Genomic DNA, 16,215 nt, shown 5'->3' with positions numbered 1-16,215 from the left:
GGCTCTTTCAAAATGAAAATAGAGTAACATGAAGAGCAAAACTGTGACGTTCCCTTTGAGCAGTAACATTGGCAGGTGTCTCCTCCTAAACATTTTTGTGCTTCTTTCCTCATGACATAGACAAATGTCACCATTGGTGTAAACCAAGGAAGATTTAGTTACAGATTACTAGTCCTTTAATGCTGCAAGAATGTAAATTCCTTAAAATCAAAGAATACATTTAACCACCTAAACAAAGACACAAAAATACTAATGGGTTGCGTATGTTTACAGTTTAAAGAATGAAGCCAACTACCAAGGCTTGACTGCACGCTCAACCCCTGATTGGTTTCACATGACACTGATCTTTCACAATAACCAGGTGAAGTATGCTTTCTTCCCTTACCATGCATTTGTTATTAGCCAGAAAGCCAGCCCCTCTCTCCCCCTCTCCCTCTCCCGCTTTTCCCCTCTCTTCTTCTCTCCTGTTCCTGGGGTGATACCTTAGGAACTGTGCATGGGCAAAGCAATCAGTGACAACAGTAGTTTCAGGTAATAATGACCTTTGTTCTTGGGGAATGCAAAACTGAAAAACATCTCATGATGAGGTAGGCGATTTAAATAAGATGTGCACCATCTGGTCACGGACACCCAGCTTTAAGAAGGTGCCTACCAATCCAGGATCACCCTCCTCCTGTATAAACGGCAGATAACAGCTTCCAGGGAAAGGGAATGACAGAGAAGCAGCTGCCTCTGGTGAGTCCCGAACTCTGCCTGGAGTACCTTAAGCCACCTGGGGTTGCAAAACAGCTCCCCTCTCTACGTGGGGTTCTTCCTTTATGCAAGGCAGGGCTTTGTAGGATCTGTGCTCTGTGCAAGCAAGGGCACCTGCTTAGCAGTGTGCTCTGTAGGACAGTGAATGGTTAGAAGATTTTTACCTAGAATTTGGGAGCCATTTCCCTGGTGTCTGCTTTTCTGAGTCTGTGTTCTGTGTGAAAAGGAAAGGGGAATCCACCCTCTGTCTCTAAATAGAACCCATGGAGACTAACTCTGAGTAGATGGTCTATTTTTCACTCTTGAGATCCTGGCAATATCACGGGGCCTTTTTTCCTAGTGAATTCACTTTTGGTTCTATGTGCTTATAGGGTTAACGTGAAAGCTTTCAGTCATTTTGCCTAAATTCACTTAAAAAGTGTGTGTGTGTGGGGGGAACCAGAAGAGACTTTTAAGAATGTCTTCAGTATGGTTAACATGCATTTTCATCTGGGTTTCTGGCCAGTCAGGATTTACCTCTATTATGGTAAAAATAAGTTAGGCAAATATAAATGGGGTAAATAAGCTTATACTTTATATATTGGAGAGAGAAACTGAGTCATTTCTAGGTTGGAATACTGAAAGATCAATAGCCAGACATATTTAAGTACAGCATATTTGGGGTATAAATTGTTATATGGAAAAGTAATTTATATGTGTCAGAAATCTTGTGAGGATTGTTTGAAAATGTAAATTTCAGGAAGGAAACAAAGCAGAAAGGAACCAATTAGTAGAAAAGATTTTTAAAAATTATGAGGATATATAATGAGGTATGAACCGAAGAAAGAGAACTGAAGAAGGCTGAGTGACACACACACACACTCACACTAGACAGGGAATCCCCGCGAGGCTGGAGAAAGGATCAGAAGACAGCATTATCAAAGGTGGATTTTGGCAGGCCTCACAGATGAGAAGTACATGACTTTAGTAGGGCAGAGTGTCCCAGATATCAAGAAAAAGTTGCAGAAGCTGATGGAGCTCCAGAGATGAATGCCTCGTGGCTTACAGACTTTGCTTTTAATGTTTTTAACAAAAAGGAAAACTGGATAAAGCAAGAGGACACTATGTTGTGCGCTAGGCAGACTGAATCTTTTGGTAAGTGACAACCATTTTCCTCTCACTCTGGGTAAGTTTTGCTTCTTGTCTCTGAATACTGTCCTGCTATTTGACAAGAAATAAGAGAAACCTTACTAAATATTTCATAGCCTATATTTTACTGCAGTCTATATTTTACATTCTGTATAAACATTTTACTGCAGGTGTTGTACACTATTTTATCTATTTTTTTCTTAGGAAATAAAGATGATAGGCTGAAACACCCTGGTATCTAAAATTCTAAAATATTAATACTATTATTGAATGCTATAGAGTATATTAACAGTAGGCTATAAACAGTGAATGCATTTTTTATATTTTAATGTTAATAGACTGAACAACAGTTTTCCATAAAACCTGACAACCAAGAAATCCTGTTATTGGCTAACAACCTGATCCAAGCCTAATATATAATTACTTAATTAAGACAAGTAAAAAAAAGTGGTGTCCTTTAAATGTTTAAATAATTTTAGATATATATACTTATACAACCATCAGTTTAAGTCATTAACACTGAATATGAAGTAGAAAAATAAGTAGAAAACTATAAATTATACTCAGGATATTCGGATACCAATGTCAGCATTATTTATAACACTGTGTAAGCAATCTTTTGCCTATAACACTTTTTATAATTTTTTTCACACAACTCGTTGATATGATGGATTATCAATATTTTTTACATCTAGGGAATTCTCTTAATTATGCTTCATTCTCTAAGTATCTGCTATCAAATTTTAAAGTAATAACATTAAATATTTGTTTTATCTCTAGACGTATAAACACAGCACTAGCAGTAACTAATTTGCATTTGATTGTTTCTCCTAGGAAAAATTTTTCATGAATCTTGAATATATGCAAGGAGGCTTACCAATCAACAATAAGAGAATATTAGAATTAGAATTGTACTATTATTTTATCTCTTAATCACCATATATGATAAATGTTCCATTAACTTATACAAAATAACATGTTTTAATAGGAATTGTTACTAGCTAGCAGACATTTTAGCATAGTAGTATGGTAAAAATAAATTGTACAAGAAAACTTTTAAGGACATATTAATGTGAAAATAGATGTGAATATAATCTTTGAAATATTTTAGTCATAATTGGCTACAGAAATTATGAAGATATATCTTTTTATATAAATAACATTTATCCTCTCAACATAGGCGGTAAATGTATCTATAAATTATATTATGCATATTATCACCACAGAATGTTTAGGGAAGACTGATATCACTAGGTATAGCAGAGGAAATAGTAACTGAAGTTCTGAAGTAGTCCACTTGCGGCTTAAGTTTTGTTTTCAAACCTTATTTATGAGAATTACCTGGAGAGTAAGTTAAACTGCAGAATAATGGGCACTTGCTCCATGCTCCTCCCTGAGTCCCTGATTCAGTAAATCTGGGGTAGGACCCAAGAATTTGCATTTCAAATGAGTTTACCAGGTGCTGGGGGAATGGAGCCAGCACTTGAGGGATTTTAATCCTGGCTGTAAATTGAGGTCATTCCTGGAAACTTTCCCAACCAAGTTCCACGTGTAATTTAGTAGGCAGAAGTCTGTATCATGATGCGTGTTTGGGAAGCAGCTACTTATTGAAAGAAGCAGCCTACCTGTGTGGTCCCAGCATATCCATACCAAGAATGCCAAAATGAAAGGCCTAATCTTACTATGACCATGAGAAATTGTATAGTCACGTACGTCAAAGCAAGCACAACATAGAAGGAAGTTATGTTCACTTTCCCTAACTATATAAACTTCCTGGGAATGGGGCTGACTTGTTTTCTGCTTATTAGAAAAGGTTCTAAACCCTTGGCGCTGGGTTCTTTATTTCCAGCACAAATACTTCTTGTGTACCCTTATCTGAGCCTATTGTGTCATTTTGTAGAACTTGGGAGCACAGAATATCAATACAAAAATGTTCATGCTACTGTTGTGCTGCCATTAAATCTCTCTGTAATCCATTTGGTCCAATTGTCTACTTTTAGCATGTATGGGCTTATGGCAGGTTTAGTCTTGCCTTCCTCTTTGAGGTTGGAGTAATTCCCTACAGATAGTGGAACAGAATGTCACTGAGATAATTATTTATCTAAGGAAGAAAAAAAAAAAACACAAGAGTCCCGTGGGCCTGTCAGGAAACTCTACAGAATATATCATTGATTATGATTACTCCAATATTAGGTTGGGTTGAAATCAGAAGATTTAGAATGCTGTAGCTGTCAATTTACAGGAATTGGGTCAATGAGTAAAATATGAAAGGTGAGAAGTAGAACTGAAATAAGCAGCTTAAATTGAACCATGATGTTTTGTTTGTTTCCTTATAGAATGGACACCATAAAAAAAAGAAAAACTGTGAAAGTCTGGAGTGCATTTGCTTGATGACTCTGGGTATTTACTCAACTGTCATCTATCTGCTACCACCTGTGTCTGAGTATTTGAGTTGAGTAGGTCATGATAGAACCCACACAAATTGCATGGTTGCCTTAGGATAAATTAGTCTATCAGCACCTCTACTATCTGACCTTTAGCCACTGTATCCTGATTCACCAGCTTTTAAAGAGATGATATAATAAAAGTAGGTCCAATTTCCCTTAATCCCCTGCAAACCAAAGGCCTTAGCTTTAGTGAGAGAAAAATGGGCCAGGAGGGAATGTAGAGGATACAACCTTCTACGGCTCTTTTGGATACTAGTGTTCAAGTGGCAATTTTATCTGGCTTTCTTGAGGGAAAGGATCTACACATTCAAGTTGCCAATTTTGGAAACACTTAAGTGGGAATGCAAAGATCTGTTATGTATGACTATAATGGCAGACCTTTTAGAGTTTGCAATGATAATAAGCAGCTGGCTGTAGCACACATGCCATTGGTTTGCCACCCCTGATCTGACATTTACTGTGCCACTGGGGGGAACAGAAATCTCTTGTTATGCCACCAGTGGAAAAGCCAAGAAGTGGAACAGACATTTCTCTTTTCAAGGGTAGCTTGATGATATCAGGATGATCGGCTATAATAAAAACGATGCGATAAGAATTTTAGACCAGGGCCAGGGATTTAGCTTAGTGGTTTTGCTGCCTGCTGTGCAGGTGCAAGGACCTGAGTATGATCCCCGGTACCAAAAAAAAAAAAAAAAAAAAAAGAATTTTAGACCAGAGCATGAGTCACAGAAGAGCCAGCGATGCTTCATTACTTCTGAGCCCTTAGCGATAATACCTCTCTCAGGCCATTACTGCTATACATGCTCATTCACAGTTATAAGGGACAAGGAAATAACAGGAGGCACTCAGGTGAATCAGCTAAATTGCATTCGTATTCTTTCCCTGCCTCATCTGTAAAATATAGTCCTACTTAGCCTAGTGATCAATGTCAATTGCCTTGCCAAGATGATGGCTTTTCTCCTTGACTGTCCCCAAATGCAAGGTATCAAAATTGGTGTGGAATTAATGGCTTGCTTGTATGCACATTAATATATATATGTATTTGCATGGTACTAGAGATTGAACCTAGAGCCTCAGCACTGAGCTACATCCCCAGCACTTTATTTATTTATTTATTTATTTATTTTTTAAGACAGGGTATTGATAAGATGCTGTTTCCCAGATTGGGCTCAAATTTAAGATGGTCCTATGTAAGCCTGATGGCTTATTTTTAATGCACCTTTGTTGTTGTACCTTCAATCCTGAAGAACAAAAAGAATTGACTTGCTGCTGAGTAGCATTTCAATTACTAGAAATATAGTACATTATATCAGTATAGCTCCATAGGCCTCTGCTGCTGACAGGTTGGGTTTTGGGAAAAGCAAAAGCTAATCAAACTTTACAAGTGGCAATTAATATGGATAACCCTATACATTCTCCATCACTACAACTATGACCACCTTGTGTATCATTTACTAATTCCAGTGTGACCAGTGACAAAGATGAACTGATAAAAGTAGCCAAAATATTTGAATAGTTAGTTTATTATCTCTTCATGATGAATGCTTTCTGATGCATATTAATATATGACATTAAAATCTTTACATTTTGTTTCTATTGCCATATGTCTACTAGTATGTTACTATTCCACACTTTCTGTTTAATCTTTCAACTGACAGGAAAATTGCTATTAGGAATCAGCATATATTCTCATATCAGGCTAATTCTCCTCCTGAAAAAGTAGCCATTTCAATTTGTCTACAGGGAATATTTTTCCCACTCTTGGATATTGCCATGGTGTAATGAGAGTCCATTTTTACCTGTTTCCCATATAACATGCAGGTTAATCAGTATCTAAGCTCAGGCATGTGTTGTTCTTTATCTGGTAATAAGGTAACTCCCCATATTGTCAGAGAAGCAAGTTGGTGGAAAAGTACAGGGGCCATCTGATGAGTGACGTGTAGATCAGGGTTGCCTGCTCTTCGGGTGGACATATGTTCTCTATTCCTGCTGAAGGTTGTTGGTAAACTATCTTAAACCAGCCTATACCTGTGCTGTCCAATTCAAGACTTGGTGGGTCTGCCAGAACCCAACTAATAGTAGGTATTCCTAGACGCGTTATTACTTGGTGCTTATAATTAAGTACAGTATTCTGGGTTTTCTAGAACCCAATAATGACTGAAGATAGATGTCAGAAATCTCAGAAGGTGGTAATCTAATTCTTCCTCTTTTTCCTTTGAGCTCCATGTTAAATTGTCTTTTACTATCACTACTTTTAATATCTTAGAGTCTATTGGATTGTATGGTGCATACATCAGGCCTGTCTACGTGACAGCCTGGAATTGTAACAGTCTTTTCATGTCTTGGGCCAACTGAAAGGTGGCAGTATTTCAGGTCACCTAGTTTTTGAGCAGAGCAATATTCCTTGATATGAAATAAGTAGACATAAGGACCTCCAAATAGTCTGCCAGACATTGTGCTTTCTTCTTTATGGTAAGGGATTCAAGATACGGCAATTCATCTTTTACTTTGGAACAGAAGGAGCCAGAGATTGCAGGATGAAATTTTGCCATGCAAGTCTGACCCTGAGTAGGAATAGGAAAAGAGAATTCTTGGGGAAGGAGTCTTATAATGCAATTCTAACAGTGTTCCAACAGTGGAGATTTGATATCTTTCAGCCACAAATCCCACTAAAGGATCCTAACATCTCATAGGAATGGTCCCATTTTCATGGCCTCTAAAGACCAAGTTCCAATTCTGCTTTATGCTGCTTAGCATGTGGGGGCTACAGAGCATTGGACCAAACTATGTAGCTGTTAAAATTGATTTGCTATCAGTTACCCTGATAGAATAAAGTATCCTGAGCAGCAGGCTTTCCTCAAAGTTCCATACAGAAGGTAGGCTAACACCTCCCCACCCAGCTTCCTTTTCAGTCTGTGAACTCACCAGGTCTCCCAGTCCCCCAGGGAGCACCACAGGTTGGTCTCACCCACTTGACCCTTTCTCCTTTCCCACAGTGTGCTGGGACTCAAGAGATTGGGGTTTTTTATTTCTTTGTAGCTTGGTGGAAGCTTTTATTATTTCATATCTTGAATTCTTATCACTGCAGCTTGGATTTATTAAATTTCTATGATCCAATCAACAAAAAAATCTCATTATATGACAATGGAAGGTGAAAATAATAAGAAAATCTTCTTAATAAATGCTTGGTTTTCAAGACTATTATCTTGAAATACTAGATATCAAAAGGTGAACATATTTTTCCTTCTTTCTTTTGTATCCCCATTACAAATTCTATTTATTCCTCAAGCAGGTTGCTGCTTGTGGCAGACTACAAAATAATCCTGAGCAAAAAGAACATGAAACTGACAAACATTTTTTTAGAAAATTGATCTTCATTATGTGGTCCTGACAAATAACTGCCAAACAAAGAATTTTAAGTGTCAAATGAGAAGGGATCAGGCTGGAAAGAATAACCAGAGAAAAATATATTACCAAATGTATATTATCTAAATGACTGAAGCCTACACATTTTAGCCACCTTCTTGCAGTTGTTAAAGTGGTCTCCTTAGCCTGTGTGTGTGTCAAGACAAGTGTTTAATGGTGGAGCATTATGTTACAGTTATACACTCATGATATCCACACCCTGAGTGGTCCTGTGCCTGGATCTTGACAATGAGTCTCCTTTGCTTAGGTTTTCACATGGGATTTTTACCTTGATGAGTAAGCCATTTCCCAGGATTTCTTTATTCTCCTATATGTGTCTGTCTATTCATTTATGTTCCTTTAATTTCTCCCATTTTTTTTCTCTAATTCACTCTAAATTCCTCATATAGTTTTTACTATTGAAATCTCTTCCTAGCTTATTCTCTAGGCTTGCAAATCCTCAAAAAAATCCATGGTGTATTTTTCACCTAGTTCCATTACTAGGTAAAGGTGATGTGGAGCTTTAGAAAAACAGCTCAGAGAAACTAGAAAAGTTGCCCATCTACTAATCTTATTTTCAAGTGAAAAATGAACTTGTTATTTTTACATCTAAAAATAAAATTCATATTTATGGAAAAAATTGGAAGAACAATTTCCTCCTAACTGTTTTTGCTGGAGGAGTATGAGATTGTGCTTAGGATATCTTTTATTTTTCACTGAATATTGACAAATTATGATTGCATATATGTGTGGAGTACAAACTGATGCTAATTATACATGTATCTAATACAAAATAATTATATCCATCCCTTCATGTGCTTCAATTAACATATTCATCTCCTCCTATACCTATTACATATTCCTTCCATGTAACTGAATAGATGAATGAATAAAGAAAATGTGGTATATGTATGCAGTGGAATATTGTTTAACCTTAAAACGTAGGAAATTCAATCATTTGCAATGATTGGTCCTGGAGGATTTGTGCTAAGTGCAATTAGCCAGATATTGTATGCTCTCGCTCATATATGGAATCCAAAACTGTGAAATTCAGAGAAGCAGAGATTAGAATGGCAGTTATCAGAACTGGTTTGTAGGATAAATGGGGCCATGCTAGTCAATGGGGGTATCTTATTATCCCAAAATATAAATCCAGATTTTGCAACAGTAAAGAGAAAGATTACTCAAATACAAATTATTTTTTATCAGTTCCAACCCATTTCTTTGAATTCAATTTATTCTTAATGAGATTTGGTCAACAGAATGCTAGGAACTATCTCCATCCGGATGGTAAATCCAGACTGTAGCCAGAGAATATGAACAGCCCTCCCACACATCCTCCTACAGAGTAAAAGTGGGAATCCATCTCTCTATTTACATTATTCCTCACTGCTGTGCTTGCTTCTATTCTTTGTTCCTATCTCTTAATGCCTTAGTTTTCTTCTTAGATTGAAAGAAACTACTAAAAGTTGGCAGATTCAAAGTTATTAAAATCCTGCCTTTTGGCTAAGGTAGAGAATTTTTACAAGTACACCAGATAGTCATTGCTGTGCAGGCTTTGCTTTATCTTCCTATTTATTTTGCCTCCTGATTTGGACAAATTGCTGTTTATTTGGAATATTGACCTAGGCTGCTGTTTTCATTGGCTATGGTATCTATAGTCCATCCTAAATATATAAAGTTAGTATCAAGAAATAATTCTATTCTTCAAATAGCAGTTTAGCAATTGAACCTCAACCTCTGTGATTCAGTTGAACATCTATCATGAACAACATACTAGAAATTACAGTTTAGCAATCTGTGGGAGCTGACTGCTTTCCTATAGCTCAAGACTATTAGTCTCAGAACTTGGCTGAGCATAAGAAGAAAAATAGGACAAACATATGCATTTGCCCTGGGCATGGGACTGCACTTCATATTAGACCATAAGTCTGCTGCTTCTGACACCACGGCAGAGCAGAGCCTAAGAGGCCACACAGAAATTGAAATTGCTGCACTGGCCTCACTCTTTAATGTCTCACCACCGAAAATACGAGCTTAGAAAGGATCCCTCAACAAATTTTCTCTCCATTTTTGCCTGTCAACAAATATGCTTAAGCCCCTACACTATTCAAAATATCTTTTCTTATGCAGAGTCTGCTATCTCACTCAACATTATTTCTTCCCCATGAAATAAAACATAATGAAAGCACATTAAATTCACTTTAACATGTACCAGAACTGTCCTTCAAGTCCTGTAATTTGAGAAAGCAAAGTGTCTCTAAATATAGACCCTGTAATAGTTCTATGTAAAATATTCCAGAAATGATATATAAATGACATTTAATGAAAAAAATTGGAATTATCAGAAATGGCATTATATAAAAGGTTAAGTAAGCTCATGTAAAAGCATTTTTCCAAAAACACACTGAAAATACCTTTTTTGCTAGGGCTCTCTGGGTTTTACTGCAGGTGCTATCTATCCTTTTCCCTAAAGCAAGTGTAGTGCTCTGAAGCCAAACTTCATGTGATACGTTCTGGTTTTGCTACTTCAAATTTCTATAGTTCTGAGAAAAGGGCTTGTTCTTTGCATCAGTTTTCTTCTCTATCATAAGGGGATAATAATTCTGTCTATTCAAGAGACCATGACAATTAGGCATATTTAAATAATAAACACAGGCCAATATCTGGCAAATATTGCTTTATATTTAATAATTATTAGCTATTTCCACAACTCCCTCTGTATAAGGAGGTTATGCAGGGAGTTAATGACTGAATTGCTGTCCTACCTATGAGGGAATTGTGGGGGGATAGGGTGTGAGCAATCTGAGAGGGCCAAAGTATGGGAAAGGATGCTCAGAGAAGAGCAAAATGCTTATATTTAATCTACGTTTAAAATGTGTCAGGTATTCTGTATACCTGCTCTGATTTTGTCTGTAAGACTAATAACTAACTTAGTTTTAGATAACTAATAGTGGCAAAACAAATTAGAATGGGTTCTCTTACCACTGAGTATGTTTCTGAAGAGAAGAAAAGGGAAGAAGAAAAAATGCAGGTATTGTTAGCCTGAAGTTTATATAGTAAAAACTAATTTGACCAAGTTTATTATATAATTATCCAAAGTTTCACTTTTTCCACATATGCCCTATCTGTTTCTTAACCCCCATGGTGTCAACAAAACCATTAATGGTATCATAAAGGGCCTCTTGTGGTTGGCTATTACACATTGTGTAAATGTTTTATTTTGTATGTTGGAAAATTCTTTGGCTATTTTCTTTTTGTAACAGTTCTTAAATAATTACTAATTATAGAGTATGGCTATGAATATAGACTTTTAAAGATACTTCATGAATTTGCCTTTGAAAAATGCAATGAAGGTGTCTTTTCAGTTTTCAGTGTACCAGATATAACTTAAAATGTTAATGAAGATCTTACCCTTTAATTTAGTGGGTGACCTTTATTGTAAATTAATTTATCTCTGAAATAAATTTTTCAATGTTAAAGGAAATATTAAAATGTTCTAATTATGAAAGACTAATAAACCTCAAATATTTTTTTATATGGAATATTGTTTTAATTTCTTGTCTCCTCACATTTAACATTCCTGGAAGGTGTGCTATTCACTTACTATTGTGTTGTTTGATAAGAAGCTTATAAAACACCTGATTACCTTTTTTGTCACAAATTAATATAAATATGTTTGTATGGAAGCTATTGACAAGGGCTAAATGATACTCATTTGTGGTCAGGAAATATATATAATTGTATTCTTATCACAATCTTCCTAATTCTAAGGTGAAGAAAGCTTAGATTTGTCTCCACCTATAAATGATACAAGAATTCCTATCCCTGTTTATCTTTCCAACCTAGTTTGCCTCTGCCCTCTACTTTAAAGAAATCTTTATAAGACTATATTCTTGGATGGCTTTTACTTCTGTATGTTGTTTTCTTAGTATGATTATTTCCTCCCTTAACAAACTGATAAGTGCTTACTATTCTTTAGTAACACTTATGTGTTCAACAGAGGAGTAGTGTGACTAATAGAAAACTAAATGCCCTGCAATTCCCTGAGTTTCCCAAATCACTGGAATTGTCTGTCATTTATTCTCACTCCCATACTTCATTTTCTGTCTATTGAACACTGTATAGTAGGCACTTTTTAAAAGTTCTGATAATATAGCCACAAAAACCAAAATATTTTCTCAAACTTTTATTTCAGTATGAAAAATCAATATATAAATAAAAATATTGACTATCAATGATAATATATTATAGGAAAAATACAGAAGCAAAAGAAGACAGATAATACTAAGTGTCTCAAAGATGACGGGGTTGACAAACTACGACAGAGTGGTTTGACGAGGAAGTGAGATTTGCAAGAAGACCTAAAAAAGGCGATTCAACAGAGAGCCATGTAAACAAGCTGGAGGAAGAGCACTCAGGCAATGAGAAGGCTGGGAGGGCCTTGGCGAGTCTGCGTGCTCATGTTCAGGAAAAGGTGAACATATCCAGAAGATGGGCAGAGTGAATAAGGACCTTAAAGGAGATGAGGTTAAACAATAAACCAGAAAGACCCAAATAATATCTCACCTCATAGGTTATCTTAGGGATTTTACTTTTGCTTTGAAAAGGGGCAAATCATTTGGTGGTTTGGTAGGAAGGAGTTTGTGAACTGAGTGGTTTAATACCATTTCTAGCTGCTGAATAGAAATAGTCTACTCAGGCAAATACTGAAATGATTAGAAGTAGTACTGTATTAGGAATCCAAGCAACAGAGGCAATGAATTGAAGAAGGGCAGAATTCTTTCTTAGAGCGTCATATATGTATTCTTACATGACCGACAAATCTATTTGAAGTTCTTCTCTTTAGTATTTCAAAATTAATACCTCTTTCACTATCTAGAGAAAAAGATATATACATGTATAATTTTCCTTTTGAAAACTTACCCTTGAATACTAAGTAATACTAATAGCACTCCTACTATGAAGTTATACAAATACAGGATATATAACGCACAGTTAAATTATTACTCCTTTTGGATGATTTTTCATTATATTACATGTTTTGTTTTACTTTTAGTTTCTTAAATTTGTAAACAATAGTCAAAACTGCACGAAATAGCGAATAGTTTGTGATATGCAGTCCTTTTTTTTTAGTGGTGCTGGGGATTCAAACTAGGGCTCTCAACCTGAATTACACCCCAAGCTCTTTTTAATTTTTTAAATTTTGAGACAGTCTTGCTAAGTTGCTAAGTTCATTCCCCAGGCTGGGCTTGAACTTGGAATTATCCTGCCCCAGACTCCCAGAGTGCTGGAAGTACAGGGAAGTACAGGCATGCCTGGCATATTTGTAGTTTTCTTTCATTAAGAACTGGTTCCAATAAATGTCCTTTGAAGCTTAAAAAGTAAGGAAAATATCTAGCAGAATCAATGGAATGTATAAAATACATGATTATTTTTATATTAATAAAATCAATCCTGGCTTCTTGTATTTAGTTCTTATTGAAAGTTACCATAGCTTTAGAATTGATACTGGCTCAGTGTCAGGAATTGTTTCAAATCTGGGAATCATCTGCCTTGTCTTTATTCTGATAGTGTGACACAATTGACATGTATTTTATTCCATTCTACCTGAGACTTTGATTTGTTTGTTTCTGTCAATTGGAAAGACGTTTTCTTTTTCCTACCATTTCTTCTGAATGAATTGTAGAAAGTCAGGGCTAGGGAGTTGTTGTAACTTAGTGGTATGTGTCTCCTCATGTATGAGGAACTGAATTTCAGTCCCTAGTACCACATCAAAAAAAAAAAAGGCAATGAACTCAGTTAAAGCATTTTTTTTGTATTAAATTCTTTTATGGTACATTGTAGGTATACAACACAATTACATTTCTCATTGGGAACTGTACCTTTATATAATGCATCTTGGTTCTTATTTTTTCCCCATTCCTAGCCCTCCCTTCACACCCTCCACCCTTCCCTATTTACAAAGACTTTATTTCCATTTTTTCCATTTCTCATCATTTTTTCCTTTCCCTTCTTTCCTTTCCCCTGCCCCTCCCACTACCCCTACCCCTTTGGACCTTTTCTTCCTATTTTGCATTATCAATGATTCACTCTAATCATTGGTACATTTTAGGTATACAATATAATGACATTCATCATTGGAAATTTGCACCTTTACATAGTCTCTCTTGGTTCTTATTTTTCACCCTTGCCCAGCCTTCCCTTCAACCCCTCCAGTCCTCCCTATTTACAAAGATTTTGTTCCTATTTTTCCATTTTCTCATATTAATCCCATTCCCTTCTATCCTTTCCCCTAGCCCTCCCACTTCCTTCCCCTTTGCCCCTTTTCTTCCTATTTCACATTACCTATTATACATTTAGTCCTTATTTCCACTTTCAGTTTCTCACACCAGAGAAACTATTCTGTATTTACACATGTGTGTCCTATTTATTTCACTTAAGAGTATTGCCTCAATGTGCATCCACTTGGGTGCTGGAAAAATTGGGCTTCAACTTGCCAAAGGTTAAAACTAGACCTATATCTCTCACCATGCACTAAACTAAAATCAAAATGGATTAAAGATCTAAATATTAAAATAGAAACACTGAGCCAGTTGGAACAGAGGTTAGGTAGAACCCTTGAAGACATCGGTGTAGGAAAAGATTTTATGAACAAAACCTCAGTTGCCCGTGAACTAGCACAATCAACAAATGGGATCTCTTCTCATTCAAAAGCTTCTGCACAGCAAGAGAAACCACCAGCAGTGTGAAGAGACAACCCACAATGTGGGGAAAAAATCTTCACCTGCTCTTCCTCAGACAAAGGTCTACTATCTCAAATCTATAAAGAACTTAAAAAGATCAGACCTCCCAAATTTAAAGACCCAATCAGAAAATGGGCATCTGAAATGAACAGACATCTCTTAGACAAAGGAGTAGAAATAGCAAATAAATACATGAAAAAATGTTCAACATCACTGGTCATTCGAGAGATGCAAATGAAAACAATGCTGAGATTCCACCTCACACCAGAAAGAATGGCTGCTATCATGAAATCAACCAATAACAAATGCTGGCGGGGCTGTGGGCAAAGAGGAGCCCTGCTCCACTGCTGGTGGGAGTGTAGACTGGTGCAAGCACTGTGGAAATCAGTATGGACATACCTCAAAGAACTAGGACTGGAAGTCCCATTTGACCCCGCTTTCCACTGCTGGGGATCTTCCCCAAAGAATTAAAAGAATCATACCACAGTGATATATGTGCACCCATGTTCATAGCAGCACAGTTTGTAATAGCTAAAACTTGGAAACAGCCCAAATGCCCATCAGCTGGAGACTGAATAAAGAAAATGTGTTTTTTTAATAAAATGGAGTACTACTCAGCCATAAAAAATGAGAAATTAGTTAAAGCATTTTTTAAATCCTGGCTCAGATACAATTGTTCTAGGCACATCGGGTCTGTTAGTAGCGGGGGGCACTGCAAGGACCAACCGGGTGCCACTACGTTCCCTGTCACAATACCTGAACAAATTGAACATTCAGTCTGCCTGTACATACTTCCCCACTCCCCCAAACTGACATGTGGCCAATAAAAGTAGAAGACACAGAAATCACATGAGAGTTTAAGATATGTTGCTTTAACCTTTAAATTGCATCTCCCCCTCAACAGTCAAGTCTGCAGTGGGACATTTTTCTAAATTAGGAGCTTTGGGCAAGACATATATAATTGCTGTGACTTAAGTATCAATAGGCCCTTACAAAACATATTTTCACCATGATTTCTTTCAGGAATTGTGATCCAGAGAATTTACTTTTGAAATATAGCAGTCCCTTTTAAAGGTCTTTCAAAGTTATTTTCCAAAGTTTATAATGTGAATGAAAATTAGAGGATACTGATATTCATAAGAAGTTATCATTGACAATTCTGCTGCTCTGATAATTTTTCATTGTTACATATGAAATGAAGGGCAGCATATTTGATTGCATCTGTTTGAGCTAGAAACTGCCTCAGATTTTCATACAAATTTATTTCATATATTTTTGCTTCTTTGAAACTAATTTTTAGCTACTGTAATTCAGTCTATCTATACTCTTTCCTTAGAACTGCTTAATTGAGCTTATTTACATAATTATTTTTATACAAGTTTTTCACATCAGAGAATGTAAAGATAACAGTATCTCTATACTAATAGAGTATATTTCAAAATTTGATTATGATTAAGGTTAAGCTTTGAATATCATGAATGCAATGAAAATACGTATCATGTTCATGTATATTTAATTTTATTACTTGATAATATATATTATCAAAGTCTTCAAATGATGGAAAATATAAAAGTGCAAATTATCAAAATTTAAAATTCTTGGTCCTATCTCTTTTTCTATCTTTTCAGTCAGCTCATATTTTGCAAGCCCAGTGTTCTATCTGCCCACCTTCCCTCAGCAACTGAGTTGCCCTTCACATGCTATTTGCCTCATACCCTAAAGATGACTGATGTAAT

The 16,215-nt window shown here is 36.1% G+C and overlaps 1 long non-coding RNA gene across 2 annotated transcripts in view; it reads left to right on the top strand.

Annotated features, from left to right (window-relative positions):
* Window positions 1-384: 384 nt before the first annotated feature.
* Window positions 385-16,215, top strand: part of LOC147823160 (uncharacterized) — a 44,851-nt gene continuing 29,020 nt past the window's right edge. Inside the window, exons 1-3 of one of the 2 annotated variants that reach the window (XR_015444201.1) lie at window positions 385-735; window positions 1,830-1,887; window positions 4,218-5,021. This is a non-coding gene — a long non-coding RNA (uncharacterized LOC147823160). Of the gene's footprint in view, window positions 736-1,829; window positions 1,888-4,217; window positions 5,022-16,215 lie in introns of those variants that run through there. The other variant, XR_015444202.1, reaches the window with a different exon arrangement.

This window comes from Heterocephalus glaber, unplaced genomic scaffold (genome assembly GCF_053883595.1).
Source record: "Heterocephalus glaber isolate CG9 unplaced genomic scaffold, H.glaber_assembly_v1.0 deba00001600, whole genome shotgun sequence".
In the NCBI taxonomy this organism is placed as follows: Eukaryota; Metazoa; Chordata; class Mammalia; order Rodentia; family Bathyergidae; genus Heterocephalus; species Heterocephalus glaber.
This window is presented reverse-complemented; position numbering and strand designations above follow the sequence as displayed.